At 49.4% G+C, this 14,974-nt stretch overlaps 1 pseudogene; it reads right to left on the reverse strand.

Moving 5' to 3' along the window:
• Positions 1–14,603: 14,603 nt before the first annotated feature.
• Positions 14,604–14,974, reverse strand: part of LOC101988504 — a 2,917-nt pseudogene continuing 2,546 nt past the window's right edge.

Raw genomic sequence — 14,974 nt, forward strand, 5'->3', positions numbered from 1 at the left:
GCAGGCGGATCTCTGTGAGTTTGAGACCAGCCTGGTCTACAAGAGCTAGTTCCAGGACAGGCTTCAAAGCCACAGAGAAACCCTGTCTCGAAAAAAAAAACAAAAAAACAAAAAAACCAAAAACAAAAACAAAAGAAATTTAAGTTCAAGCATTAGGAAATAGGAAAAGGACTGGGAGGCGGGGGTGGTGGGGTTGGGGGCATGTGCACATCTTTAATCCCAGCACTCTGGAGGCAGAGGCAGGTGGATCTCTGTGAGTTCAAGGCCAGTCTGGTCTACAAAGCAGTTCCAAGACAGCTAGACTATACACAGAGAAACCCTATCTCAAAAAAAAAAACAAAAAAAAAAACCAAAAACCAAAAAAGGTCTCCCTAGCCATTGTTTTCTGTTACAGTAATTTAATTAACTAATACCACTTGGCCTAATTAAGCAAATGCAGTTTAGCATAATCCAACTTTATAACTAATTCATCTAATTAGCAGAATTTGTCTAATTAGCCAGGTATGTGGTGCACAAACCCACACACCTATAATTCCAGCATTTGAGAGGCAGAGGCAGAAGATTGTCCTAATTCTGAGACTGATCTGCTCTACGTTCTAAGTTCTAAGCCAGCTAGAGCTTCACGTTAGACACGTGTCTCAAAAGGTGCGGAAGCTGGAACAGAAGGGGCCTGGTATGGTGACTCAGTAGTTAGTGCGCTTTACTCCTGGTTGGCGCTGTGTTGGCGTGACGAATTCCACAGCCAAAAGCAGCTGGCGGAGGAAAGGGTTTGTTTGGTTTCTGTGTCCCGATCACTGACCATCTTGAGGGAAGCCGAGGTAGGAGCTCAGAGGGAAGCCTGGAGGCAGGAGCTGCAGCAGAGGCCATGCAGCTGCTTAGGGACCTGTTCTCCAGGGTTTGCTCTGCTTTCTTACACCCTCCAGGACCACCCACAGTGAATTCAGGCCTTCTAAGTCAATCATTAATTAAGGAAATGCCCTGTAGGCAATCAGGGGGGAGGCATTTTCTCAACTGACATCCTTCTCTCGGATGACCCTAGCTTGTTTTAAATTAACTAAGAAAACTGACCAGGACACCGCTCTTGCAGAGAACTGGAGTTCAGTTCCCAGAACCCTTATCAGGCAGCTCACAAGTGCGTGTGACTCTGGTTCCAGGGGCCCAAGGGATGCTTCTGAGAAGAGCTGCGTGTGTATTGTGAATGTGTGTGTATTTGTATGTACATACACATAAATCTTAAATATAAAAAACACAAGTAGGAAGGCTAGAGTAATGGCTCCACAGTTAAGAGCACAGGCTGTTTTTCCGGAGGACCTGGGTTCTATTCCCAGCACCCACATGGTGGCTCACAACTGTCTGTAACTCTAGTTTTAGGGAATCTGACACCCTCTCCTGACCTCTGTGGGCACCAGGTATGGACATGGCGCATGGACATACATTTACAATAAAATTATTATTTTGTAATTAACAACAACAACAACAACAAACAAATAGGTCCCTTTTTGATTCATGAGCTTGATGATAGGGTGTTTAAGCCATTGGGAACATGTGCTCCCCATTAACCTTGCTGTGGGGGGATTGAAACTGGAAGTGTGGCTCAGTGCTGAGGCCAATCTTTTCTTCAGTCCCTAGCCCACAATTAATAGAAAATTAGCCTGATACAGTTCATCTTACCCTAGGTAGTGTCAGACTCAAGGGAGGGCTGGGCTCCTAGCACAGTGGTGCCTTGCTTGCCTAGCATGTGTAAGACCCAGGGTCCCAACCCTAGCATGGAAGAGCGAGCTGAGGGGTGAATGGGGAGCAGCGGAGAAGAAAGCAAGCCACTGGGCGGATAAATGTACATGAAGATTCGAGCAACAGACCCACAGGCTTTGCTATTGGCGGATCTGGTGAGGCCTTCGGTGGCAGAAGGCAAACCAAGCAGTGCAGACATTTTTTCTGTGGAACTGAAGAGTAGTATGGAAGGCAGAGATAGGAACGAGTCTAGAAAGTAACACAGAAACCAGCACCCTCACAGTGAGGTGAGGTGGGTGAGGGGCTGAGGAGTGGGGACCCAGAGCGGCTGGGACACACAGGAAGGGGCTTGTGTCCTCAACAGGTTCCTCCTTGCTCACACACACACACACACACACACACACACACACACACACACACACACTCCAGGACTGAGACTCACATGTGCCTGGCAAAACGTAGGTTGACAGCTGTGGGGAGATGATTTTCTCTAAGAAGGGGGCATCTAGGTTGAAGGAGGGATGAAGCAGGAGAAGGGAGGAGAAGAAGGCATCTAGGTTGAAGGAGGGGTGAAGTAGAGAAAGGGAAGAGAGGTGGGCATCTAGGTTGAAGGAGGGGTGAAGTAGAGAAAGGGAAGAGAGGTGGGCATCTAGGTTGAAGGAGGGGTGAGGTAGGGAAGGGAGGGGTTGAGAAGCATGGCAAAAGTATTGAGAAGGAAGCTACTAACAGTACAGAAAGAACAGGAAACTGGGAGCAGGGGTGAAGGGACCCTCATGTTGTACGGGTTCCCACAGACCCCCATTTAGGCCCAGTCCACACCCAAACCCCGGAGAGATCCTTGATTAAGATGGGAAGAAAAGTAGAAGTGGCTGCTTTTCTGCCTCGGGCAAAAAACCAGCAGCAACGGCCCATGCCGGTGGGATTTTTAAGAGGAAAAAGGGGAGGTGTGTTAGAATGGGCTAGGATTCTGTGGTCTGTTCTGGGTGGGCGTGTTAATTAGGGTAGCCAAAGAGGGCTTTTGATTGCTGGGCTTCAACACTTTGATAACTGTAGCTTGGTAGCCAGCCTCCCGAGGAGGAAGTGGTCATAAGGGAATGGCCCTTGGGGGCTAGCTTTAGGAATGTGATCTGTTTTTAGCAAGGCAGAGAGGGTGAGGTTTACCGAGCTCAGACTGGCCAGAATCCCTTCAAGAGGGACTTCATTTCCTGGGCCCGGGGCTTTGCCCTGGGGCTCCTTTGCAGACTAGGAATGCAGCAGACCCAGGGTGGAAACTTCTTTCTATTTTACGCAGAGAGTGTTAAGGAACTTGAGAGGAGGAGAGACTTTGGGTTGGACATGGAAGGACACTGAAGCCAAGGACCAGGTACTTGTGGGTGTGACTATGAATCCAGTCCTGAGAAGAGAAGTGGAGGGTGTAGAGGTAGGCACAGGGGAGGGGGTCAGAGAAGGCTGCCCAGTGCCTGGACTCTGTCCAACCCTCCTGCACCATACCCAGGTAGACAAGTTGGAGAGGCGTTGTGGAAGTGACGGTCCAGAGGTGGGAGGAGCTCCCAGAGGTAGCAGAACACATGTGACTTCATCTCTCCTTCTGCCCAATGTCTTCTCTGGATTCCCCAGCTTATCCACTTAGGAAGGACAGCCATACTACTGCCAGAAAAGCCAGGCATATCTCTTGTTGTTTTATTGCTTATTTTATTTTATTTTGAGATAGGGTTTCTCTGTGTAGCCCTGGCTGTCCTGGAACTGGCTCTGTAGACCAGGCTGGCCTCGAACTCACAGAGATCCGCCTGCCTCTGCCTCTCGAGTGTTGGGATTTAAGGTGTGCACCACCAATGCCCAGCTGCCATTTTTAATTTTTATTTATTTGTTTGGATTTTTGAAATAGGGTCTCTCTATGTAGTCCTGGCTGTCCTAGAACTTACTGTATAGGCTAGGATCGTTTTGAACTCACAGGGATCCACCTTCCTTTGCTTTCTGAGTGCTGAAATTATGGGCCACCACACCTGGCCATTTTTAATTTTTTTTTTTTTTTTGGTTTTTCGAGACAGGGTTTCTCTGTGGCTCTGGAGCCTGTCCTAGAACTAGCTCTGTAGACCAGGCTGGTCTCGAACTCACAGAGATCCGCCTGCCTCTGCCTCCCGAGTGCTGGGATTAAAGGCGTGCGCCACCATCGCCCGGCTCATTTTTAATTTTTGAAATATTTTTTCTTTTATTTGTTTGCTTGTTTTATGGGGTTTTTATTTTGTTTTGTCTTTATAATATATATTTCTATGTAGCCCAGGTTGGCCTCTGACTTTCCTTAGCTTCAGGAGAACTGGGATTATAGATGTGCTCTACTAAAATTGGCTCTTTTCTCTTTCTCTCTTTCTTTCTTTCTTTCTTCCTTCCTTTCTTTCTTTCTTTCTTTCTTTCTTTCTTTCTTTCTTTCTTTCTTTGTTCTGTCTTTTCGAGATAGGGTTTTCCTATGTTGCCCTGGCTGTTCTAGAACTTGCTTTATACACCAAGCTGTCCTTGAACTCACAGAGATCTGCCTGCCTTTGCCTCCTAAATGCTGGAATTAAAGGCAGGCGCCACTACCACGTGGCTAAGCAAGCGCTCTTAACCACCAAGCCATTTCTCTAGTTCTTGGGAATCTGCTGCCTCCTTCTGGCCTCCACAGGCATCCACACATGTAACATGCACTCACACAGATACATAGGCACATATGCATATACATAAATAAAAATAAGGCGACGTGTGATGGCACACACTTTTAATCCAAGCACTTAGGAGGCAGAGGCAGGTGGATCTCTGTGAGTTTGAGGCCAGTCTGGTCTACAGACTAGTTCTAGGACAGCCAGGGCTCCACAGTGGTTTCCAGGACAGTTAGGACCACATAGTGAGACCCTGTCTCCAACAAATAAATAGATAAACAAATACAGATTTAAAAATTAAAAAGTAGGGGCTGTGGAGATGGCTCAGTGGTTAAGAGCTCTGCCTGCTCTTCCAAAGGTCCTGAATTCAATTCCCAGCATCCACATGGTGGCTCACAACCATCTGTAATGAGATTTGGTGCCCTCTTCTGGCCTGCAGAAATACATGTGGGCAGAGCACTGTATACATAATAAATAAATAATTTTTTTTTAAAAAAAGAAAATACTGTCAAAAAAAATTAAAAAGTAATATCTAAACTGAGTGTGACACATGCCTGCCATCTATTCCCTGACAGGCCCCTCTGTACTTCAGAGACCGAGAGTGGGGGCCCCTTTTTTCCCCTAGACTTCTGTGGGAAATCCTGCGTGTGTGTGTGTCCTGTGAGCTAGACCCTTGCGTGTGACAGTGAGGAACTGTGGGCCTGTTCAGGAGCCATGTTTGTACGCAGGTCGGAGGCTGAGAGTGCTCAGTGGTGTACAGGGTAGCTTCTACGTCATCTCTCCCCCGTGCACAGAAGCGTGCCTCTGGTTGGACACAGTGTGTCCGGGAGTGTGTAAAACGTCTCCTCTGCACAGACAGAGGTCAGCCTATGATGTGCCAGTGCAGACACAGTTAGAGAGGAACTCGCCAGCAGTAACAGGCCTTGAAGAGAAAGATTTCTTGGCGGGGTGAAGAATTGGTACCCTTAGACTGAGGGCACAGCCTCTTTCTGATACCTGCCTTGGGAGGTATGTGACCAAAGGACCAGGACTGTGGGTATAGGGAAGGTGGCCCACTATACTGGTCCTGGCCTGGGGAGAGTGGGTAGGAGTTTGGAACTCTGATTGCAAAACCACGCCCCTTTCTAGACAGGCGTGCTAATGTAATGGATGCCTGTAATCCCAGGACCTGAGAGGCTGGGGTGGGTAGAGGCTCAAAGTGAGTTTGAGGCTAGCCTAGGCTAGTGAGTTCAAGATCAGTGTGGGCTACATAGCAAGACCCTGTCTCAAAACCAAACCAAGCCAATGCCGAACTGGAGAAACGGCTCAGCAGTTAGAATCATGCACCGCTTTCCCAGAGGACCCTGGTTCTGTTCCCAGCATCCATGTGGGCCACCTCACAATTACCTGTAACTCCAGTTCCAAGGGACCTGACTTCCCCTTCTGGTCTTGGAGGGAAACCCCCTTCACATAAACTTTAAACAATGTATAAGCTACCCAACACCAATGTTGCTAGAGAGATGGCCCCCTGGTTACAAAGTTGCAGAGGCCAGGCGTTGAGTGCCCAGTGCCCACTTCAGATGGCCCATAGCGGCCTCACAACTCAAGGTCCTTCTTCTGTGGAAACTTTTCTTGTCAGACTATCTTTGGATCACCAGCTCCTAAACAATGAGGTGGAGTCTTATTATTAATTATGAAAGTTTGGCTTTTGGCTTAGGCTTATCCCCAACTAACTCCTATAACTTAATTAACCCATATTTTAAATCTGTTCAGCCATGTGATTGGTTACCTCTGCTCTGTACTGTATGTCTGACTTCTTCAGAGTCTTACTGGCTTCTCTCTGCCTAGTTATTGGCCATTCAGCTCTTTGTTTGTTTGTTTTGTTTTTTTGAGACAGGTTTTCTCAGTAACTATGGAGCAAGTCCTTAAACTCACTCTGTAGACCAGGCTGGCCTCAAACTCACAGAGATCTGCCTCTCAAGTGCTGGGATTAAAGGAGTGAGTTACCACCGCCTGGTCCATTCAGCTCTTTATTAAACCAGTCACAGTGACACATCTTCATAGTGTAAACAAATATTCTGTAACACACTTCTGGTTTCCAAGGGCACCCATATGCCTGTGCATGCACACACACACATATGCACACACACACACGCAAACATGCATGTACTAAAGTAAAATAAAAATAAAAAATATATCTTAAAGAAGATCCCTTATGCCGGGCAGTGGTGGCACATGCCTTTAATCCCAGCACTCGGGAGGCAGAGGCAGGCGGATCTCTGTGAGTTCAAGACCAGCCTGGTCTACAAGAGCTAGTTCCAGGACAGGCTCCAAAACCACAGAGAAACCCTGTCTCGAAAAAACAAAAAAAACAAAAAAAGAAGATCCCTTATTTCTTGCAAAAATGGGTATCCCTCCTGCCTGGTGCCCTACCTACATCAAGGCCCATCCCAGTTTCCCCCACATTCACTTGCTCCTGGGGAGAGCGGTAGGTAGACCTGGGGTGAGGAAGAGGACCCAGCAGCTGACACCTGACCGATTGAGGAGACTAGAGTTAGGCAAGACAAGGTTGTGTCTCCCTCTCCAGCTATTGCCCCACCCCCACGTGGGTGGGGGACACAGAATCAGAGCACTTGTGCAGGGATCTGCAGCATGGATCGGACTCCTACCCTAGGAGTAGAGTTCACCAGCTGGGGAGATGCCTGCTGTTTGCCCAGTGCTGGGCACCGTGCCCTGGTCACAACGGGGCTGGAAGTGTGAAGATCGGGGTCCTGCCTCTCAGTTCCTCCCTGTTTGAATTCCTGCCTTGGCAGTGGGTTGTCCAGGTGCCAGGCCTCCTGGGGGAGTGTGCTCTTCCTGTGCCAGGGCGCTGTGCCCACCCATGCCTCTGCTTCCCACTTCCTCCTCAGTCTGAGCTGGCAGAGTCGCGGCAGCACCTCTTCTTAGCACCTTCCAACTGGGCACAGCCAAGTTGCGCTCAGCCCACAGCAGCAGGCAGCTTGCAGCAGCCTGGAGCTGGCAGCCTCCCTGGTGCCTGATCCTCTTCTCTCCAGCCCCCTCCAGCCCCACCTTCCTGTCTTCCACATCCTGGGGATCTGAGGAGAGCCCCCCTTCCCAGGCTCACCTGCACTGGGACCCTTCCTGGGTTAGGGGCTTGGTTTTGAGTATTAGTCTTAGCTATGGTGAGTTCTAGGCCACCCTGGGTCAAATGGGTGTCTTTTCTTTGCGGGGGGGGTGTCCAGACAGGGTTTCTCTGTAGCTTTGGAGCCTGTCCTGGAACTCACTCTGTAGAACAGGCCAACTCCGAACACACAGAGATCCGCCTGTCTCTTCCTCCCAAATTCTGGGATTAAAGGTTTGTGCTACCACCACCCAATTTAAATGGGTGTCTTTTATAGGATCTTATCAGCCCAGGTTCTTGTGGTCAACTAATTCTGAGACAAAGTGAGCTAGCTTCTAAATCCAGCATAGGTTCTGTGTGATACCGTGAAGCCACATGGACACTTTTGTCACTACAGGCCCTGTGATCTCTTCTGAGTGCTGGCCTCATGAGTGCCCTGAAGCTTTGGCCTGGGTTTTTAGGTCACTGAGAGAAAACATAGGCACTATAGCCCTTGGCCTGCTGGTACTGTGGACAGATGCCACACACAAGGTCACACATATTTGGGGTCCTCTCCTTAGGCTAGCTCAATTGAGTTTTAAGACTCTTGGATTTGTGCCCAGAGTGGTGTCACACGTCTTTGAACCCAGCACTTAGGAGGCAGAGGCAGGTGGATCTCTGTGAATTGCAAGTCAGCCTGGGCTAAAGAGTGAGTCCCAAGCCAGACAGGGATACATAGAGTGATGCTGTCCCCAAACAAACAAACCAAAAAATCTGGATTCCTGTGGATCTCTGGGATTCTAGAACCTGGCGGATGCCCAGCCCTGGGTGGGTCGGACTTTACATGGCACCAATAGTGTTTCTGAAAATGGTTTAGCCCCCAGTCCCTCCGGGTCAGAGAGGGCTACGTCAATAAGGTTCATATCAGTTAATGTTAGCCCAGACGCAGGCGTGAGCCCTACCGACTCATCTCTATACGCTTCATGACACCCTAGCCAGCACAGTGCCATGTTAGAGGCCCTGTGGCACAGGGAAATTGAGGTGTGCTCCCTGTAACCCTAGATCCCTGCGGAGATAGCCACAGTTTGTTTGTGATCTAACAAAGCTTGCCTGACGATCAGAGTGCAGAGCTAACCACTGCCTGGCCTCTTTAATCCCAGCACTTCACAGACAGAGGGGGACAGATCTCTGTGAGTTCAAGGCCACCCTGGGCTACATTAGATTGATACACTCTCTAAGAGAAACAGAGCCAGGCAGTGTGGCTCACACCTTTAATCCCAGTATTTGGAGTCACAGGCCTTTAATCCCAACACTAGGGAGGTGGAGACAGGAAGGGATATGGCTGGGTGGAGAGAGGAATATAAGGCAGGAGGAGACAGAAGCTCATTGCATTCAGTCTGAGGACTTGTAGAGACCCCATTCGGTCAGAGGATTTCCTAGAGGTAAGAACTAGCGACTGGCGGCTCTGCTCCTCTGATCTTTCAGCTTTCACCCCCTAATACCTGACTCCAGGTTTTTGTTTTTTGGTTTTTCGAGACAGGGTTTCTCTGTGGCTTTGGAGCCTCTCCTGGCACTAGCTCTTTAGACCAGGCTGGTCTTGAACTCACAGAGATCCACCTGCCTCTGCCTCCAGAGTGCTGGGATTAAAGGCGTGCGCCACCATCGCCGGGCCTGTTATTTTTTTTTTTTTCAAGGCTCAGGACTGAACCCAGGGCCTTGCGCTCTACCACCGAGCTAAATCCCCAGCCCCCTCGGGTTTTCATTATTAAGACCAATTAGATTCGTGCAACAGATCGCCCCTTTTCTCTATTGCTTTTTGGCCTTTATCCTGAGGCCTTGCCTCCAATCAAACTCCCGTTCCCTGGCTGAATGGGCCTACTGCATAGCATAGAACACAAGCACAAAGGGCTTTTGTCACCCCACCCTGAGCTCCGCTTTGGGGCTCTTTCTAACCCCCCTTCTGTCAGCCTCCTGCCTCCAACCTCAGGCCACCCCAGCTGGAGGCTGCTGCGGTATTTTTCCACAGGCACTGCTCTGCCTCGCACACGTTGGGGAGAAAGATCCAAAGTCTGTGTCTATATATACCTCCCCACCCCCGGACGCGTGCATCTCCTTCACCGGGCTGCGGTCCTGCAGTCTGTCACTGGTTACGGCTCTTCTCAGATTTGCGTGTTTAATGTTTTATCCAGGAAGCACTTCTGGCTGGGTGTTCTGGAAAGTGGTGTGAAGCTGACAGAATGTCAGGCCCCGGGATGTTTGCTTATGGCTGCTGGTTGGGGGTGGTGACATGCGTGAGGATCTGGAGAATAGTGACGTTAGCATCTGGTTGGCTGTCGTGGCTTCAGCATTGTGGTTCCAAGGCAAGGTGGCACTGGGGAGACCATATTGGATATGGGTTTTTTGCAGGTGGCAGAGAGAACATCACTTCTTTGGGACACAAACAGTGGTGAAAGTGGCTTCTTGGGTTCAGTCGCTCAATCAGATCTTGGTCAATTAAGTCCAGGTTGGAGAAGTCTCCAATTGGAAGAAGCCCTTCCTTTCCACTCCATGGGGAATTCACCCATTGCTCGAGGTCCTCAGTGCACCAAACACAGTGAGAAGTAGAGGGCTGGATTTGAGGGTCTGGTGACAGCTGGGGAACATCAGAGTCCCTGAACTCTCTGGGCATCTGTGGGTGACAGGGAGGGCCATCAACATCTAACTTCCTCGCTGGCAATTTGGGGAGCAGAGACAGTGCCAGCCACACAGGGAACTAAAGACAGGCCCTCTGTTTCCAGCAATCTGTGTACGGCACAGGGTCTGGAGGAGAGAGGAGTGAGGAAGGGGAGACCATGGCCCAGGGGCACATGGAACAATCTGGAGATGGAAGGGGGTGGGGAGCAGACAGACACTGGCCTTTCATTCCGACCCTTTGGAGACATGAACTAACTGATTGTGCCTGGGTCCAGAGGGTGCGGTGTTTGGGGAAGCCCGTTCCATCCCCCAGCCCCTGGGGAACAAGATCTCCACACATCCCACTGTTCCTCACAACACTCAGACAGAAGAGAGTTCTCAGGCAGTGGGGTGGGGCACAGCCTCTAGTCTGGCTCTACCCCTTGCTGAGTTGCGGGCAGAATTCTGGGGCTGAGTTCTGATGATGGAGGGCCCGCCTCCTATTCCAGGCAGCTCTCTTCCTGCTGTTTTCTGAGTGTGATGTGTGTGCATGGGATGCAGTAGGGTAAGCACCCTCACTTCTGCTCTGTGCATCACATTCTGACAGGCGTGCCTGGAGGCTTGCTCTTCCCATCCTGTCTGTCTCTCTCACACACACATTTGGCCTTTAGGTACAGTGTTTCTTCTCTTGTGCACTTTCTGTTCCTGCCAGTGGCAGGAGCTGGGCAGGAAGCTGAGAGACAACCTCCCCAGAGCCACCAAACCATGCACTCCAGAACAGACGTGTTAAGAAGTGGAATCTTGCCTTGTATGGTGGTGCGCACCTTTAATCCTAGAGCTCGGGAGGCAGAGATAGGTGGATCTCTGAGTTCAAGGCCAGCCGGGTGTGAGTTCTAAGACAGCCAAGGCTACACAGAGAAACCCTGTCTGGGGGGGGGGGGGGAGAGAGAAAGAAAGTAAAGAAAGGGAATTTTTTTCGCTTTTTGCTTCTTTTTCCCCATCTGACTGTGTGGTTGGCAACTGCCCTTTGGGACTTTTGTCCACTTGGGACTTTTTATCCAAAAGACATAATACAGAAGTTGAGAGAAAACCAAGAAGCGCCCAGCTGCTGAGCTGGCTCTACTCCAGCCAGTTCCTCCTGTTATCCCTGAGGGCGTCCAGGGTTCCCTCAAGACCCCAGGGCTTGGCAGGGCAGCACTGGGAAAACACCGGTTGGCAAAATTGACTTTCTGAACTCTTGGGAGCTACCTATGGAGGAAGGCATGATGCCCACAGACCCACCGATGCCAACTGGAAGACAGACAGGAGGACAGAGAAAAGCACTCACGAACAGCCGTGCAAACCGAAGGGCTGTGGAGGCATTTCTTAGGGTGACCCTGACTGCTCCTCCAGAACCTGCCTGGCTGGGCTGAGGCCCAGCAGGTGCTCAGAGGGTGAGCTAGTAATCAAGGCAGGCTTGGTTCTGGGGAAAGAAATTGAAAGAGGGAAAAAAGGTTTTTTTTTTTTTTTTTTGAGGCAGGGTTTCGTGAATCCCAGGCTGACCTCCATCTCACCGTGTAGTCAAGGCCTTGAATTTGCCTGTAGCTCCAAAGTACTGAGAGTTTAGACCACGTGCTACCACACCTGATTTATGTGGAACCTGGGATTGCACCCAGAGCTTTGTGCGTGTATGTATTCTACCAACTGGGCTGTATCCCCAGCCAAAGATGACCTAATTCTTTTTCTTCTTTCTTTCCTTTCTTTTTTTCTTTCTTTCTTTTTCTTTTTTCTTTTGTTATTGAGACAGGATTTCTCTGTGTAGCCCTGACTGCCCTGGACTCACTCTGTAGACCAGGCTGGCCTCGAACTCAGAGATCCACCTGCCTCTGCCTTCTGAGTGCTGAGATTAAAGGCGTGTGCCATCACCGCCCAGTTTATTTCTTTCTTAAATTTAGACAGTCTTTCTGTATAACCCTGGCTAAGTTGCAACTTATTACATAGGTCAAGATGGTTTCAGGGGTGGAGCAATCCACTGCCTCTGCCTTCCCAGTTTTGGGATTACAGATGTGTACCACCATTGTCTATTGAGAAGAGAAATTCGAAAGCCTGCTCTCTACCATTCTAAAGAACAAACATATAGAAAACTTAGTCCTTATAAACCCCTAGTTCAAGGAGTAACTGACTTACGCAAAAGGCTCATGGCCTTAGATATCTGAGTGGCATTTTGTTTTTTTTTGTTTGGTGGTTTTCAGTCCAAGGTCTCATGTAGCCGGATGGCTTCAGGCCTTCTATGTAGCCCTTCCTGCCTTCACCTCCTGGCTCACCCCACGCACCGCACTGCACCGTCATGTTTGGCTTGAATGGTGGTTTTCCACCTGCGTACCTCTTCTGTCTATTCCATATTAGACAACATCTGGGGACATTTTTATTTGTCACAGGTCAGAGGTTGCTATTATCATTTATCTAGTGGGTCAAGCCCAGGATGATGCTAAAGAAAGATGGGAAATAATCCAGAATGCTGAGGTTTGGAAAGCCTGGCTGAGACTCTAGAAGATGCCGGAGTCTTCATTGTTTATGCCACCACCTACTGCAAAGGAATGCACCTAGACCTTTGAATGTGGGGGGGGGGGTAGGGGGGGTGTGGGTAGGGGGGATAGGGATATATGACTCGCCTCCATACAGCGGGTGGGGGTTTCCCATCCTATGCAGAGCCAGGCTGTCCTTGAGGCAGGCATGCCGATTTCTGTTTAGGGGTTCCTGACCCTGGCCACCCTGGGAGAAAGCTGGGGAGGGCTCACCCAAAAGTGCTTGAGCTGTTGACTCAGAAATAACAGATGCTCATTCCCAACTCAATTTGCATCTCATTTGCATATCGCTTTGCCTAAGATTTGCATGTTGCTCCTTTTAAGGCAAAAGCCGTGGATCTCCTGGCCTGTCTCACCTTTCTCTCTTCCTCAGGGACAACCATCTGACCTCACCCCTACTTCTGCTCACCTGGGAATCCCCGGCTTGGTGGACGCTACTCAAGAGACTAGTGCGCCTGTTAAGTTCTACCTATCCTTCCTTCATGGTCAAAAGCCTGGCTTTTGCTGTGGCCACTCCTCACACTGGGGTATTGGGAGTTATCTGTGAAATGAAGATTATGATTTTTGATCACATGGAATTACTATGAGGCTAGTTCAAAAGACATATTTTAGTTTTTTTTGAGACCCAATCTTGCTATGTAGTCTAGGCTTCTCCTTGAATTCTCCCTTCTGTCTCTGCCTCAAACTGCCTGGTTTCCTGGTTTGAGTTACCTCCTTAGCCCCAGCCTGCTACCACCATAACTACCTGCTACTCTCCCTCACCTCTGCTGGCAGTGGTATCCTACTTAAAAAAAAAAGTTTAGCCGGCCATAGTGGTGCAGGCCTTTGGTACCAGCACTTGGGAGCCATCCAGGTCTACAGAGAGAGTTCCAGGACAGCCAGAGCTACACAGAGAAACCCTGTCAAAAACAAACAAGAAACAAAAAACCACAACAAAATTTAAATTTTTGTTATTTTAGCCATGTGGAGGTATGCGTGTCTGCGTTTGGGTATGTGCACGAGTGCAGGTGCCCTTGGAGGTCAGAGGTCAGATCTCCTGAAACTGGGGCAACAGATGCTCTTGCGCTACCTGTGGGTGCTGGTGATGGAATTCTGGTCCTCTCGAAGAGAAGCAAGGGTTCTTGACTACTGGACCAGACCTCTGGGCATCCTCTCTTCTGGATTCTGTCCTTCCGCTTCTGTCTTTACACAATCATTCTCTACAAAGCATGGCATGACCTTTGATGCTACTGTGGCTCGGGGCAATGGTTCTACTTACTGATGAACTGCATCTGCCTTTATCCTGCCTCCTTTTATGAGCTCCCTAGGATGCTCTGTCTGCAAGAAGGCAGGTACCAGCCCAGGTAGCAGAGAAATGGTGACTCTGGGGAGAAAGATTTCCAGCGTTGTCCTGCATGGCTGGAAGAGATAAGGAAGCGTCATTGATTCAGTGACCAGGATGGTGTTGGGGGACAAAGAGGAGGGAAGGGGTCAGGCATAGTGACCTGTGCTTGTACTTCTGGCACTTGAAAGGCTAAGGTTACAGGATTGGGGGTTTGAGTTAACCTGGGTGTCTCTCTCAAAAACAAAACAAACAACAACCCCCAGCAAAGCAAAAACAACTCTGTGAGTTGGAGGCTAGCCTGATCTACACAGTGAGACCCAGTTTTTTATTTTGTTATTTTTTTTTAATTTTTATTTATTTGTATTTTATGTATGAGTGCTGTGTATGAACACCTGCATGCCAGAAGAGGGCATCAAATCCTATCATAGACGGTTGTGAGCCACCATGTGGACGCTGGGAATTGAACTCAGGACCTCTGGAAGAGCAGCCAGTGCTCTTAACTGCTGAGCCATCTCTCCAGCCCCTATTTTGTTATTTTTTTTTTCACGTAAACTGGTCATTTATTAGCATGGACCTTTGGACACAGCGGCTTCCAGCATGCCGAGTGAGGGAGGGGGCTGGCAAGCAGCAAGGTCTCACTTCTTCCACTTCTTCTTATCATAGTCTCACTTGGCAGAGAAGCCCTGAATGGGGTTGGCCTTCATGTCCAGCATCCGCTTGGTCTGCATGGCTACCCAGTCACGATCAAATGTATGAGGGATAGGGCCGTACACATAGTGCTTCTCCCAAATCAGAACAAGCGCAGTGAAGCCAATAAAGAACATAGCCAGGCCCACAACTGTTTTCCACTCGTTGGTGCTCCTGTTCATCTCAGCGAAGCTCTCATTAAACTGGATTCGGTACAATTGAACTTTCTCATCCCTGGACAGGCTGCTCCAGTCTGCCTTCTCCTTCTCCTTCAGGGCCTTCTGGCTGGCAGACAGCTGCTTGA

The sequence above is a fragment of the Microtus ochrogaster genome, unplaced genomic scaffold (genome assembly GCF_000317375.1).
Source record: "Microtus ochrogaster isolate Prairie Vole_2 unplaced genomic scaffold, MicOch1.0 UNK31, whole genome shotgun sequence".
In the NCBI taxonomy this organism is placed as follows: domain Eukaryota; kingdom Metazoa; phylum Chordata; class Mammalia; order Rodentia; family Cricetidae; genus Microtus; species Microtus ochrogaster.